This window comes from Malus sylvestris, chromosome 15 (assembly GCF_916048215.2).
Source record: "Malus sylvestris chromosome 15, drMalSylv7.2, whole genome shotgun sequence".
Lineage (NCBI taxonomy): Eukaryota > Viridiplantae > Streptophyta > Magnoliopsida > Rosales > Rosaceae > Malus > Malus sylvestris.
Genome location: NC_062274.1, coordinates 53,997,561 through 54,011,668, shown reverse-complemented (window position 1 = coordinate 54,011,668; position 14,108 = coordinate 53,997,561). Strand labels below are relative to the sequence as shown.

Sequence of the window (14,108 nt, the reverse complement as noted above, 5' to 3'; positions counted from 1 at the left end):
ACACTGAACGTGATCAACGAAGAGTTCTCATATTCCATGTCACATAAGAACTCATGGTTGGGATAATGCAAAGTAGTCCTTTGACCTGAGGCATCATAGTTGTCTTGTGGTTAAGTCCTTGATCTTTGATTATGTCAAAGTCACCCCCTCGGGGTGTCCACGGCATCGTTGGGGTTAAGCCACTTAGCTATGGAGACAAGTGAATGCGCAACAAGGGATCTCTAACCTTCAAACAGTTGAGGGAGAATACTCTATGATATGATTTGGAATCTCTGGCCAGAGTATGAATGAGATTAGGGAATGCGTTCCAAATCACATTCAAGGAAATCATATAAGCAAACGATTTACATTGGATAGTAGACATGAGTAAATAAACTATCATACCAAACAATGTGGTCAAGAGTATTAGATTAGAGAAAGACCGTATTGCATTTGTAATCCCGAACTGAATAGGTTCTCTATCCTCTTCTGATTAGCTTGGGTAACCATGATATGCTGCTAGGTGTCACTCATGGTTTGTGGAAGCCCTAAACGTGTGTAATCACTAAAGGGAGAATTGAAAATAGTTTCAATTCACAATCGATGTAAAATGGTTTTAATCGCCCACTACCTCGCTAAAAGGAACCTAATGGATCGCACACCATAAAAGGTAGAGATTGAAGATTAAACGGAAATGAGTAAGAATGATTAAATGGTTTAATCATTTATTTATGGCAAGGATTAATTAATATGTTAATTAATCAAACGAATAAGTTCGTTAAATGACTTCGGGATAGTTTTGGACCTTAAGGCCCAATGGGCTTCGAACGTCAAGCCCATTAACTTAAGTTGTATGACAATTTAATGAATAAAGATTCATTAAAGCCCAAAAGCCCAAAACTCCCTAAATGGCCGGCCATATTGTGATGAATTAGGGTTTTGGTTATTTAGGTCACTTAAAGAAGTGACTATATAAATGACTTTATAGCCAAATATTCATTAAGGATTAAAAGGGTTTATTTTGGGGGAAAATTGGTGAGAATTGTCTCTCCATTTTCTCTCTAAAGAGGCCTAACACCTTGGAGGGTACATCTAGCAATCCTACTACTCCAAGGTCACTCATTTCTTCTACAATCAAACCTTGGTGAAGAGACTTAGAGGTTCCCTATTTTGGGAACTTGGAGAAACCTATTTTTCCATCCAAATCCATGGATCTAAGAAGCAAGGAATGAAGGCCCTATCTCTTTGGGTGATTAGCCTTTGCTTATGCAAAGAGGAATCTACAAAGGTAATAATTTCAACTCACTTTGTTTTGAGTTGATTAATGGTTCACCAATCTACTAGGCTTTGAATTTCATGGTAATGTTTTGTTTTTGAGTGCATGCAAGCATGATTCCGCCTTTAATTGTTAATTGCATGCTATATGATGTTGCTCAAATGAACATGTTTTTCAAAATAAATCCTTCACTTACAATTCAGATTGGAGAGGTAATTCAGATTATATGTGGGATGATCCTCAACAATTTCAACAATGTGGATATTGGCAGCAAGACGAGTTCTATTCAAGACCTATGCAGCCACCACAGCATCCCCCACAACAATTCCAATCAAATCAAAGTATGCCCATGAATTATAATGAAATTCTTGAAGGACTAATTTCTGTGGCGCAGGGTTTACGAAAAGAAGAACAATTGCCGCCATCAGAAGAGTTCTATCAGTGGCCATATGAACCGTCACAACCACCACAACAATCAACCCAATTCAATTCAGGTACGTCCTTGGATAATGATACACTTAATAAGTTACTCACCTCTTTGAATCAGGGAGTAGAAAATCGAAACCAGAAGATGCAAGACCGAGTCAAAAGAGTGGACGAATTGGAGATGCAAGTTGGGCAGATTGTGGAATTCATGGCACAGATTCGAGATCAAAGTGAACTTTCCAACTCAAACATTGCAAATTCAAAAGCAGAAAGTGAAATCGATGAAGCCATCACTTTGGAAGGTGACATGAATGATGAAGCTGTCCCAGAACCATCCAAACACAGCCCAAACATGGATGAATTGCTGTTGCAAGCAGAAGAGGAGGACGACGACCTGGGCAGTTTAGAAGAATTCTTGCTGCAAACTCCTCAAATCCCTATGTCATCCAACTCAGGTGAGGAAGTTCTAAATTCACTTCATTCTAACATTATTCCACCGAATGTCCTTTGTCCTTGCAGGTTTTTGATTCCAAATATCAAAGAGAGTGAAAAAGACATTGTGGAAGCTCTTCCAAAGGTGCAAAGTGATATCCCAATTCTTGGTGCACCAAAACAAGTTCCCGATGGTATTGAAACGTTCAAAGAACCTTGTACACCAAGAAAAGGGATTCAAGAAAATGAAGTGGTTGAAGCATATCAAGAATACATCCAAGAGGCTGTGCATGAGACAATCAAGCCCAAAACAGTTGAGTTTGATGACACGGGACAAGCCACAACCATCATAGTAAACCTGGCCAAGTTCAAAGTCCCGGAAATGTTCAACAATGTGGTGTTTGTCATTGAGTTTGTGTCAGAAATAGAAAGTAAGCCATCTTCTCCAATTCTAATTTTAATTTATACTAACATGTTTCTGATTTTGATGATTCAGGCACCCACTCTTGAATTTAAACCATTGCCGAATCATTTCAAGTATCACCTCCCATTAAAAGATAAATTCCATGCTTTGGAGCCGAGGGGAGTTTAAAGGAAAGATTCGTCCGGCTAAGGACGTTAAATCAAGCGCTTCTTGGGAGGCAACCCAAGCATTCAACGAAGGGAGACTTTGGAATCGCTAACCAAATCAGATTTGCATTCTTACACCCTTATCTTTACTGCTTTCATTTTGTTTTGTTTAGTTAGTTGTGTTAATTGGTTGATTTCTGTGAGTTTGTGTTATTTAGTTTAAGTGTGGGGAAGGTTAAACAAAGTCTTTTTATATTGATTTACAAATTTTACATATTAAAAAAAAAAAAAAAAAAAAAAAAAAAAAAAAAAAACATAAAAGTAAAAATATTTTACAATGATGTGTAAACTAATAGCATTCATTGGTCAGGTGGTGCTTCAGTAGTCGGCGGAGCTTCAGCAGTCGGCGGGGCCACGGAAGGAGGAGGTATCGGAGGTTGATCAGTTGGAGCTTCACTACGCGGTGCCGCCCCAGAAGACGAAGGCAGATGCGGTTGGAACAAACCCACAAACCTCCGGTGATCAAGTAAAATCTGACCATCAGTTTCCTGCAGCTGGTCAATTTTCCTCTTCATGTTTGTGGCATAACTGTGTGCAAGCTTGTGCAATTGTTTATTTTCATGCTTGAGTCCTCTAATCTCCTCTTTGAGACTCTGTATTTCAGCCACCAACGATTCAACGTGACAGGTTCGAGCAAATAGGCGTTGGGCCATGTTGGACACAGAACCCGCACACTGCACGCTAAGAGCCAGAGACTCCTTAACCGCCAATTCATCAGACCGTCTAGCAAGCAGTCTGTTATCTCTGGGGGTGACAAGGTTCCGGGCCACCACCGCAGCGGTCATGTCATTTTTCATCACCGAATCCCCAACGGTGAGAGGACCAGTAGGGGATATGAAAGATGGGCGCCATATGTTGTCTGGTGAAGGCGGAGCTGCCTCTTCACCAATGTTCAAGTCAAAACGACGATCGGAAGGGCTAGACATTTTCTGAAGGTGTTGAGAAAGAAGAGATCGGACAGATTAAGATTTTGGAAATTGCAAGAAGGGAGTGTTTACAAGAGGGAGCTCAAGTGTGTTGTGGAACACAATTAGCGCCTCTATAAAAAGAAGAAATCGGAGAGGCGCTCCTCAGAGAAGTGTCTTCTCGCAAATCGAAGAGTCGGGGCTCCTTTCTCAAACGCCTGATTCTTTTCTCAAAAGAGGAGTTTCCTTTCTCAAAAGCCGGATTCTTTTCTCAAAAGAGGCGTTTCATTTCTCAAAAAATGGGCTTGCTCAGAAACCACGAGCCGAACCCCGGATTTCAAAAGATCAATTTGTCCAGACGTGTCGTCACTCGTCACATGCAACTGGCAGCTTTGCGGAAATTACGGGCAGCTTTGTCAGAAAGCGCGTAATTTGTACTATTCATCCATCCATCGGCTGCCGACAATGAGTGAGAGAATAGTTCCGGTTGTGAAGAAAAGTCCTATAAGTATTTACCTTCGCCTTCCACAGCAAAGGCACACCCTTTCAGCACTTCTTCATCTCCGAGAATGCATTCCCAAAAAACCCTCTCGAGTCACTCTGTATTCCTCATTCCTTGGGATACCCCTGCAAACAACCCATCCAGAGCAAAAGTATTTCATATCATAAAGGTTGAAAGCAAGAGTATCTCATATCATGCATTCTCCATGTCCTTTTCCTTGTCTTTGTTCTAACCTGCAGGACATGGAGAAATTGCTCTCGAGTACTCGTCTTCCACTGCTGATGTACTTCCAAAGAAGCTGCCACATCTACCTGAAGAACAGATAAGGCAAGCGAAAATGATACCAGCAGCATGTGGAGACAACGTACAGAAGAAACAAGTAGAGAAGAATGCAGCTTGCACAATCATCCCAGCGGAAGGAGTCTGAGATGAAGAACAAGAGAAGCTGCCACATCTGCTTGGAGAACAAATAAGGAACTGCAACATTTCCAAAGAGCAAAGCTTCGCCGTACAATATCATCAAATCATCACTTGCAAGTAAAAAGCTAAGTGTCACCCAGTTCAAGAGGAAAGCTGTGGAAAGTCAACAAGCACGACCAATGATCACTTATTAGTTCTATTCATTGTCTTTTATCGTGATTTTCAATTTTTCGTTTGCAATTCTTGCGTTACTTAACTGAATTATTTCTTTTCTTTGCAGGAACTTTTGGTTATTTCCACCCTTGAAGTTGATTAGAGAATTTTAGCTTGGGGGGTCATCGCTTGGTTTTACTGCAAACTAGGGAAGTTTTCAGTCCAATTGCTTTATTTTATTTCTTATTATTTATTTATTTTATTTTTATTTGCATTATAGTGTTTTCTGACATTGGGGTATAGATTTCATGGGTCCTTTCCCTCCATCTTTTGGTTTCACTTATATCTTGCTAGCTGTTGATTATGTTTCCAAATGGGTGGAAGCCAAAGCCACCCGGACTAACGATTCAAAGGTTGTTGCAGATTTTGTGAAAACTAATATCTTTGCTAGGTTTGGCATGCCTAGAGTTCTCATTAGTGATGGAGGCAACCCATGGAAATAAAGAAGACCTAGGAATTTCCGACTCCAAAACCAGGTGTTTGCGTTCTTTAACCCTCCTCTCTATTGCTTTTACTTTGCCATGTTTATCATGTTTCCTCGTTGTTTGTTTGTTTGCTTTTGTGTGAGTTTATGTTTGAAACATTGAGGACAATGTTAGATTTAAGTGTGGGGGGGTAAACAAGTTGCTGTTGCATGATTTTCGTGGGATTTTATTCACCTATCACTTACAATGTTGTTTCTTGCTGTTTTAAGTGTTTTTAGTGTGTTTTTAAGCATGTTAGTATGTTTTGACATAAAAATCCGAAAATTTGACAAAAGTTTGAAAAAAATTGTTTTGAAAAAGCCAACAAGAGTTGTTTTTGTGTGTTTGTTTGTGTCTTAGGGTACCTTCCAACACAATAATGAGGATTTGGTTTGTTAATTGCATGACTGTTAAAGAAAGTTATAAACATGGATGGAAGTTTGATATGCTCTTGATTTATGCTTGGTTATAGTTATAGTTTACGAATTCACATGTAATCACAAAGAAAAAAATCAGTTTTTGTAACATGCTTGAAGGAAGGAACTCAAACTAACACTACAACCTTGAGAGACTTGAGCCTAATACGTTCTTTGGAGAGTTATTAATCTGTGCATTTTTGTTTTCTAAAGTCGTTGCATGATCTCATCATTCTTTGCTTGGTTGCTACTTAGAAGGCGTTTCATCATTTAGTTCCAAATACTAGAACTTATGCCCGTTCCATTCAAAGCATGACATTGATTTGCATAACACATATTCAAGATGAAGTTGTGTAGTGAACTAGAGCCAAAAAGCTTATCCCGTGCATATTTGTTTAAGTTTAACCCCGTTGAGCCTTGTTTAGCCTGTTTTCTTTGTTAAACCACATTTCCCTTACCTAGCCTAGATTAGGACTATCCATACCCTTGTTTTTAAAGCATAATGAAGCATGACTTAAAATGAATTCCTTTTGATTGTCCTTATGCAGAAAACAAGTGTGGGGGAATGAGATTTTTGTGTTTTGTGTGCCAAAAGAAAGTAATAAGGCACGGGTTAGAAAAGAAAAAGAAAAAAAGAAAAGAAAAAGAGTTTGAAATAAGTGAGGAAAGGCTCACAAGTGTTGTTTGTAGTTGAAATCGGCCCTAAAAAGTTGAATGAATAACCCCATTGTGTTTAAAGTTAGTTGCTGCATTCAAAGGGAATTCTAAGCATCAATTTCATTACTTTGCTTATTATGCTTTAAAAACGTTTGTTTCCTTACCTTTCATTGTTAGCCAATCACCCCTAACCCCGTTACAACCCTTAACTTCAATCTTGAGTGTTATGCATTTCAATATGTGGAGTTTGGGATTGGTACAAGCATATGGTGTCCCTGGTTCTCGCATCTAAGTAGTAGCATTCCAGTCATGAGATCATATCTATACATGCTTAATAACTCCAGAAATTGCTTTCTTTGCTATAAACATATGTGAGTGTTCGTTTTCATGTTTACATCAATCTTCTCACATACACCTAGTGTAGGGTGTGTAGTCAGAAAATCGGAGTGAAAATAAGAGTGTATCTTGTAAGGAATTGAGCAAATTCTCTAAGGCATGTTACTACATTCAAAACATAGTTTTAATTGGTTATATGTGAACTGGTATGTGGTGACTATGATTAAGTATGTGCTCAAGGGTAGGGAAGGCCAAAATATGTGGTTATGATGATCTTTTGCATGTCATGTTGCATTGAAAATCCCTAAGGTAAATATTGGAAGGTTTAGGTTTTGTTTTGTTCTTATGTTTTGTTTCTTTGTTTTGCTCGAGGACTAGCAAAAGCTAAGTGTGGGGGAATTTGATAGGAGCATATTTATGCGACTTAGTATGTTTGTTTTCGTGCATTTATGTTCTTAGTTCTTAGTTATGTTAGTAGTTTAAGCCATTTTTGTGTGTTTGTAGGTTCTATGGGCCAAGGATGCAAGAAGATGCATTTTGGAGCATTTTGGAGCATTTTTGGGCTAAGATTGGATGGTGCAAACATGGAGACATGAGGATGGACCACCCAAAACCGTCCAAAACCTCTAGTGCCGCAGCTTGCAAGTAAGGAAGGAGAAGGAACATCTTGTGATGTGCCTAAGCCCAAGCCTTGGGAGTGTTGGAGCGTTTCTAGGTGTTTTCTATCTTTGATTTCAATGTCTAATTTTATGTATCTTTGTTTTGCAAGTATGAGGAACTAAACCCCCCTTGGCTAGGGGGGAATTCAAAGCCATGAATATATTTGTAATATGAATTGATTACCTTCAGTTGTGATTTCTGAGTTGTGATTTAATTTGCTTAACTGCTTGATTGATAACTTATTTTTTTATGTCGATTAAGAATGCATACTTAATTTACATGCATGAATTTGATGCTAAAATATAAGTGAATTTCACCTAATCGTTATGAACTTATATTCACAAGTAGTGAAGGTTGCTAGTCACAATCACGTTAAGTAAATTCTTGGCATAAGTTTCATGCAAATCATAGTTACGAATGCCTCGTCAATGCTTATAGTTTTCACAAAGTTTAATGATCTTTGATTGTATCTCTATTGTGCTTTTCATGTAGGGGACTTTTGAAGAATGTTTTGAATTGTTGTATGCGTTTTTCCGTCCAATTCAATAACTTAAGGAAAACTTGAAGATTAAAAAAGTGCTGTTCACGGTTAATCTGAAGTATTGAGATTTACAATTTATTGAAAGAACAACTTAAAATCAATTTAGGTTGCATATGTGTCATGTGTGGAGAAGAACCCTCTAGCTAGTCCATCACCTATCCTTTCACCTTAATTTCATGCTTTTGTCAATTCTGTAATTTATTTAAGTTTAATTTACTTCTTGTCAAAACCAAACCCCCCCCCCCATTATTAAATTATATTATTTAGTTAGTTTTCATTGTTGTTAGTCTTTTAATTCAATTTCCGTCCATTTCAGTTCCTAGTGTCTAATTTGATTGTTTTCATTATTTTGAGTCATTCTAAGTGTGTTTCGAGTTATTAGAGTTTTTAGCCTAGTTTTGTGTCCTTGAGTCTTGTTTAATATTTTTAAATTAATTTAGAATAGATTAGCAATCCCTCCTAATCCCCGGCCTAGAACGATACCCTACTTACATCTATACTACAATTGTCAAAAAGAGGGTTAATTTGTGTGTCTAGTTATTTTGCGCATCAGGATTTTAACGGAAAAGTTACGCACATTTGGAATCATTTTATTACCTTTTAGATTAGAAATTAATAAACTCCCACCTTGTGGGAAAGAGGCCCGATTAGATTGTTGTTAAGTGACCAATCAGGGGAAAAATTGTTGGACCAATAAAAAATGAGGAGGAACAGAAAGAACCAATCAGGAGATGAGAGAGGGAAGGACATCCCCAACCTCCCCTATGACCCGACCACCCAACCAGTTTGACCCTGTGTAATTTCGGCCAACTTTCACCATTTTTTAGGCGAAATTCATCCATTCATCACCTGCAATCTCTTTTGACCTGTTTGACCTGTACACACACCCATTTCTGGGGTTTCTGATGGGTACGAGCCAATTTGGGGCCTTTCCCGGCCAAATTGGATTTGGCCACATGTATAAAACTTGCTTTACTCGTTGAGATCTTCATTCCTGTAAAATTTGGGAATTTTTGGAATTGTTCGATTTTTCAACAAGTCGGGGCGCCCTACCGGCACGTGCGGCGGTGCATGGCTAGTGGGCTGACGTTGCCTTGTTGAGTTCAATTGTATGTTCTGATGTCAATTCGATAACCATTTGCTATAGTTCCATAGTTTGAACCTAGTATAGAATACTATTCACTTGACCATTTTATGATTCGACGATCCGACCATTGGATTGGCATCAAACTTTAATACGTGATAGTATGTAAGATTTGAGGACATTAGGAACTTATGGATCGGTAATCCGACTTATAGATATTCCTGAATTGGATTTGTAAGTTCTTAAATAAAACGTTGACCACCACTTGAATTGTGATTGGCGGAGATCCGACCGTCGGATCGTGGTATGATTCGCCTAAGGGCAGGGCCAGTCTTTCATGTGTATGTTCACATCCACACCGCACACTCGTCTTGGATCCAAGTAGGTGCCAGTCCTGTCGTTCAGGTTGCAATAGGCAACTTCAACTCGTATGTGACCGCGAATAGCTCCAGTCTTCATGTGATTGTAGCACTAGAGTGTATATCATTATTACACCTAGTCCTGTTCATGTCAGAATAACTCTGCATGAACTCGTGTGTCAGCATATGTCGATAAGCATTTGGTTTAATATATTTGTTTATGCGAAAGTATACGATTACTGACGTTATGCACTTATATATGAACTATTGTGCCTTATTGATATCTTGATATTTGCAGGCTACGATGAGTATTTTCATACTATATGTAGTATGTATATCTTGGAAACTGTACATGTTTTACGGTGAGGGGTTATAATGTTTGCAAAGGTTTTTATTAAAACTTTATTTTCAAGTCCACTCACCCTTGTTTTTCGCCCCTCCAGGTTTTAGTGGTTGAGTTTTCATATCGACGATGATTCGTGGCAAATCTTGGTATTGGAGTTTACCTATGCTCTGACATCACGTGTGAAATGGGTTCATTCCCGGTCACAAATGTACTCTTATATTTAGGCACTTTTAGGTTTAAATTTATTGACATTTTCCACTACACTACACTTTATGGCTTCGTCACCTTCCAGGTGTTGACCAATACAGGTCGATTCAGAGTCCAAGTGGACATTATGGGTCAGGGTGTGTCATATATGGTGATTCTGAGTTGGTGATTAATCAATTAAATAGAGAGTACAAGTGCAGTCATATCACAACGGCGGATTATTACTTGGCAGCTACTCAATTATTAGATTATTGGGGTAATGAAATAACAATTAGCCATATTCCCAAAGAAGCAAATTTGAGTGCTGATGAATTGGCATAATGGGCTTCTAGAGCACAGGTTCAAGAGAGAGGGCCTAAAATGAAAGTAAAGATCCAAATGAGAAGTCTTCCTTCTATCTTTGAAAGGGGATTTAGCCTGGATGTAATGGCTAAAGAGCTTGAGATAGAGGACTGGAGAACATTTATCATCTAGTACTTGAAGGACCCTTCTTTTCTCACTAGTAAGAAGATCAGACAATAGGGGACTAAGTTTGTTAAGTGGGATAAAACTTTGCTGAGAAAGACTCCAGATGGGCTTTTGTTAAAATGCTTGGGTTTGGAAGAATCAATGAGGGTGATGGTTGAGGTGCATGAAGGCATTTATGGAGCATACCAAGCCAGGACAAATATGAGATGGTTGATGAGAAGATATGGTTACTTTTGCCTCAACAAGGAGAAAGATTGTAAAGCTTATGCTAGATGATGTGAAGAATGCCAAAGACATGGACCTTTCCAGCATACACCATCAATGCCTTTGAACCCAATAGTTAAGCCATGGCCTTTCAAAGGGTGGGCCATGGACTTTATTGGGCAAATTTACCCAACTTCCAGCAAAGGGCACACCCTCATAATTTTGGCAATCAATTACTTTAGTAAATGGGTTGAGGCTTCAACTATGAGGACCATTAACTCATATACTGTCAAAAGGTTCATTGAGACCAAAATCCTACACAGATATAGAGTGCCTGAAATGATTGTTATAGACTGAAGAACATCATTTATCTCAAAAGAAGTAGCAAAGTTTGCAGCTAAGTTTAAGATAAAGATGATCCAGTCTAGCCCTTATTATCCTTAGTCTAATGGTTAAGTAGAAGCTAGCAACAAGATATTGGTGAACATCAGTAAAAGGATATTTGTAGAGAGTTCAAAAATGTGGCATGAAAAGTTAGGAGATACTCTTTGGGCTTATAGAACCTCAAAAAGAGCAGGAACTAGGACTACTCCTTATGCATTGACATTTAGGCAAGATGCAATGCTCCCTATGGAGATCAATGTGAGTTCTGTAAGGCTTCAGAACCAATTTGGCCTACATAGTGATGAGTTCAGTCAGGCTATGTGTCAAAAAATTGAGGATTTGGATGTTGCCCAAATTGAAGCTCTAAACAAGATCCAAGATGAGAAACAAGTTGTTGCCTGAGCCTACAACAAGAGGGTAAGGCTGAAGACTTTCAGAGATGGAGAATTGGTATAGAAAGCAGTTTTGCCCTTGGGAGCTCAAGTTAGAGGTTTTGGGAAGTAGAGTCCCACTTAGGAAAGCCCGTTTACAATTACCAAAGTATTAGACAAAGGATGGGTATTACTTGGCGGATTTAGATGGAGACTTACGGAGACATTTAATCAATGCTAAATTTCTAAACAAGTACCACCCAACTATTTGGGAAGTTAAAGACTGTTATATTAGTGATGTCTAATACTTAAAGAATAAGTGAGGGCCCTTGTTGTGTGTTTGAAGCAATTATTACTATTAGAGAAGAGTAAATAAATAAGCAAATTAGTGAAGCAATGGGAGTTCATTTTATTCAATAAGTGGGAGAAGTACAAAGACCCTAGCCTAACAGGTTCATATCTTTAGCCAAGGCAGCTATCTTAGAATGATAAGTCTGCATAATGGTGAAAATGCGAGCAGGCTCTTCTAAGGCTATATTATTATTGGCTAACTGAGCTTCAAACTCCTCCACTTCGTAGTTGACTCTCTTCACTTCCTTGATTTTCTTGTATAGCTTGCTTGAGAAGGTCGTCTGCTCAGCCTTTAAAACAGAGAGTTGTTCTTCGAGCTTCTAAATCTCAACAGCTACCACCATTATTTGATCCTCCATGGCTAAGCCCTCATCCACCAGTTGCTGCAGAATAATGAAGGTCCTAGTGTGCTTCATTTTGCAGCACCTCATTCTATTTGCTTGCCTCTCAGCCTTGAGATGTTGATCTCGCAAAGCCTTCAGATTTTCAAAAAAGGAGATGAAGGACTCATATTGCACCTTTGTCATCTATTGAGCTTGGTATAAGTCAGTGAGAGCTTTTTCAGCATCTTGAAGAGCGTTGAGGCTGAAGGAGGCAGAAAAGTCCCTCTGTATCCATTCTCTGAAGACAATGTGTTGATCTTAAAGGTGCTGAGGCTCAAAGGGTCGTTTTGGGGATCTCAGCTTTGTCCAAATTTGCTCAAACTCTCTGACTTGTTCGGGCAGAGAGGCTGTAGCAGGAAGAGAAGCCAGAGGATGAGGCATCACGACGGCACCACAAAAGGCAGCAACAACAATGGTAACATCGACAGATATGGAATGGGAAGACTTAGCAACATCACTCTTTCTAGGCTGAGGGATTGGGATCCCTGAGATTCCATAAGTTCGAGAAGGTTGAGTAAGGACTACCCTACTCATAAAGGGCTGAGGAAACTTGCCCGAGCCCTTAGCAGAGACTTGTTGAAACACAAAAAAGACAAGTTAATAGGACAGTCTAGACCAGAATGAGGAAAATACAAGATTGCAAGTATGTTTGTACCTGAGAGGAGCCTTGTGCTTTGGGAAGAGGATGTGTTGCTGCAGCTGCCTTAGAGAGAGTTGGTCGGTTTGTCTGAGTAGGGGCGGAAGCAGCCTTGGGACTAGTCACCTTTGAAACAACTGGTATCATAGGGACTATAGGCTCATCAGTGGCTGATGTTGGTTAAGTGGTAGTCTCTAAAGGAGAAGACTAGTAAAGACAGAATACAGAGCATAAATTCAAAGTGAAAAGACATTGAGAAAAGCTTAAAAAATTGCTTAAGGAAAGAAGGCTTACAGAGGCATTGTCATCCTCTACGATTGTTGCATTAAACTGGGAGGTGGGAATCACTACTAGTGCTAGAGGAATAGAAGAAGGAGTAGCTGGTTTTTGCCCGACTTGAGGTCCTGAAATGCCTCCCTTTGCCTGGAAAATAGTAAAAGCAAAGCCAACACCTAGGACTTAGAAATATAAGGTTGACAAGTTTTAAGAAGAAGAATTTTACCTTTAAAAGCTTAGCCTGAGGAGGAGAAAGATGCGTAAGTCGGACTGGAGGTGAAAAAGGCTCGGTTTCTGAAGTTTCTTCTGATTTGGAAGCTTAGTTTGGAAAGTAATAAAACTAGTTAAGTACAAGAGGAGTGAACTTCAGAATTAATTAAGTACTTAAAGTTTAAAGAGGTTACCTTCAACTCCTCCAAAATATTGGCAAGGACTTCCTTGTCACTTTACTGCCCTTCCTCATCCACCTGCATCTCCTGAGGGGAAGGATCAAGCTTTTTGCTGATAACAGGTCCTAATCACAAGAAAGAACAGGAATAGCTCGAAACTTAAGGAAATGAAACTAAATAAAGAAAAACTAAGTTTGAATCACTTACTGGTAGTCTTCTTCTTTTTCCTACCCATTTCAGTTGGAAAGGCAGAAAGAGATTTGGAGGCTTGTGAGGTCTAATATCTGGTTCTTTTCTTAGTAGAAGTGGTTTTTGGAGCAGGAAGATTGAGTCTAGCCTGGGGATTCCTTTCGGGCTCAGAGTTAGAAGACTCTACAACAGCAGATCTTGCCTGACGAGGAACCCTCCTCTCTGCTTCAAGCCCAGCTTTTGTCTCTGACTTGCTGAACATTGCAAAAATGTCCCCAGCATCCTCAAGAACATGGCTAGAGCCTGTTTTTTGCTTAGCTGCCTCTTGAAGAACCAATGCATCAACAACCTATTCTCCTGGCCCGACATCCACTTCATCAAGGTTGCCTTGGGCTGCAAATTCAAGAAATGAGTTAGCAACGACAAACTATGAAACTATAAAGTGAAGTAAGAGGTAGCAATGTAGGTTACCTATTAGCAGAAGTTGGTTTTTCTGGTTGATAGCCTCTTTCCAGCTTTCAAATTCTTATTTCTTGGGAAGAGACTTGAAGAAGACCTACCCGAATATCTTATCATGGGCTTCTCTAAGATCTTCATCATACT

The 14,108-nt window shown here is 39.2% G+C and overlaps 1 pseudogene; it reads right to left on the bottom strand.

The window, feature by feature from the left end:
* Positions 1-11,720: 11,720 nt before the first annotated feature.
* On the bottom strand, positions 11,721-12,600 carry LOC126603109 (uncharacterized; annotated as a pseudogene).
* Between the last annotated feature and the right edge of the window lie 1,508 nt (positions 12,601-14,108).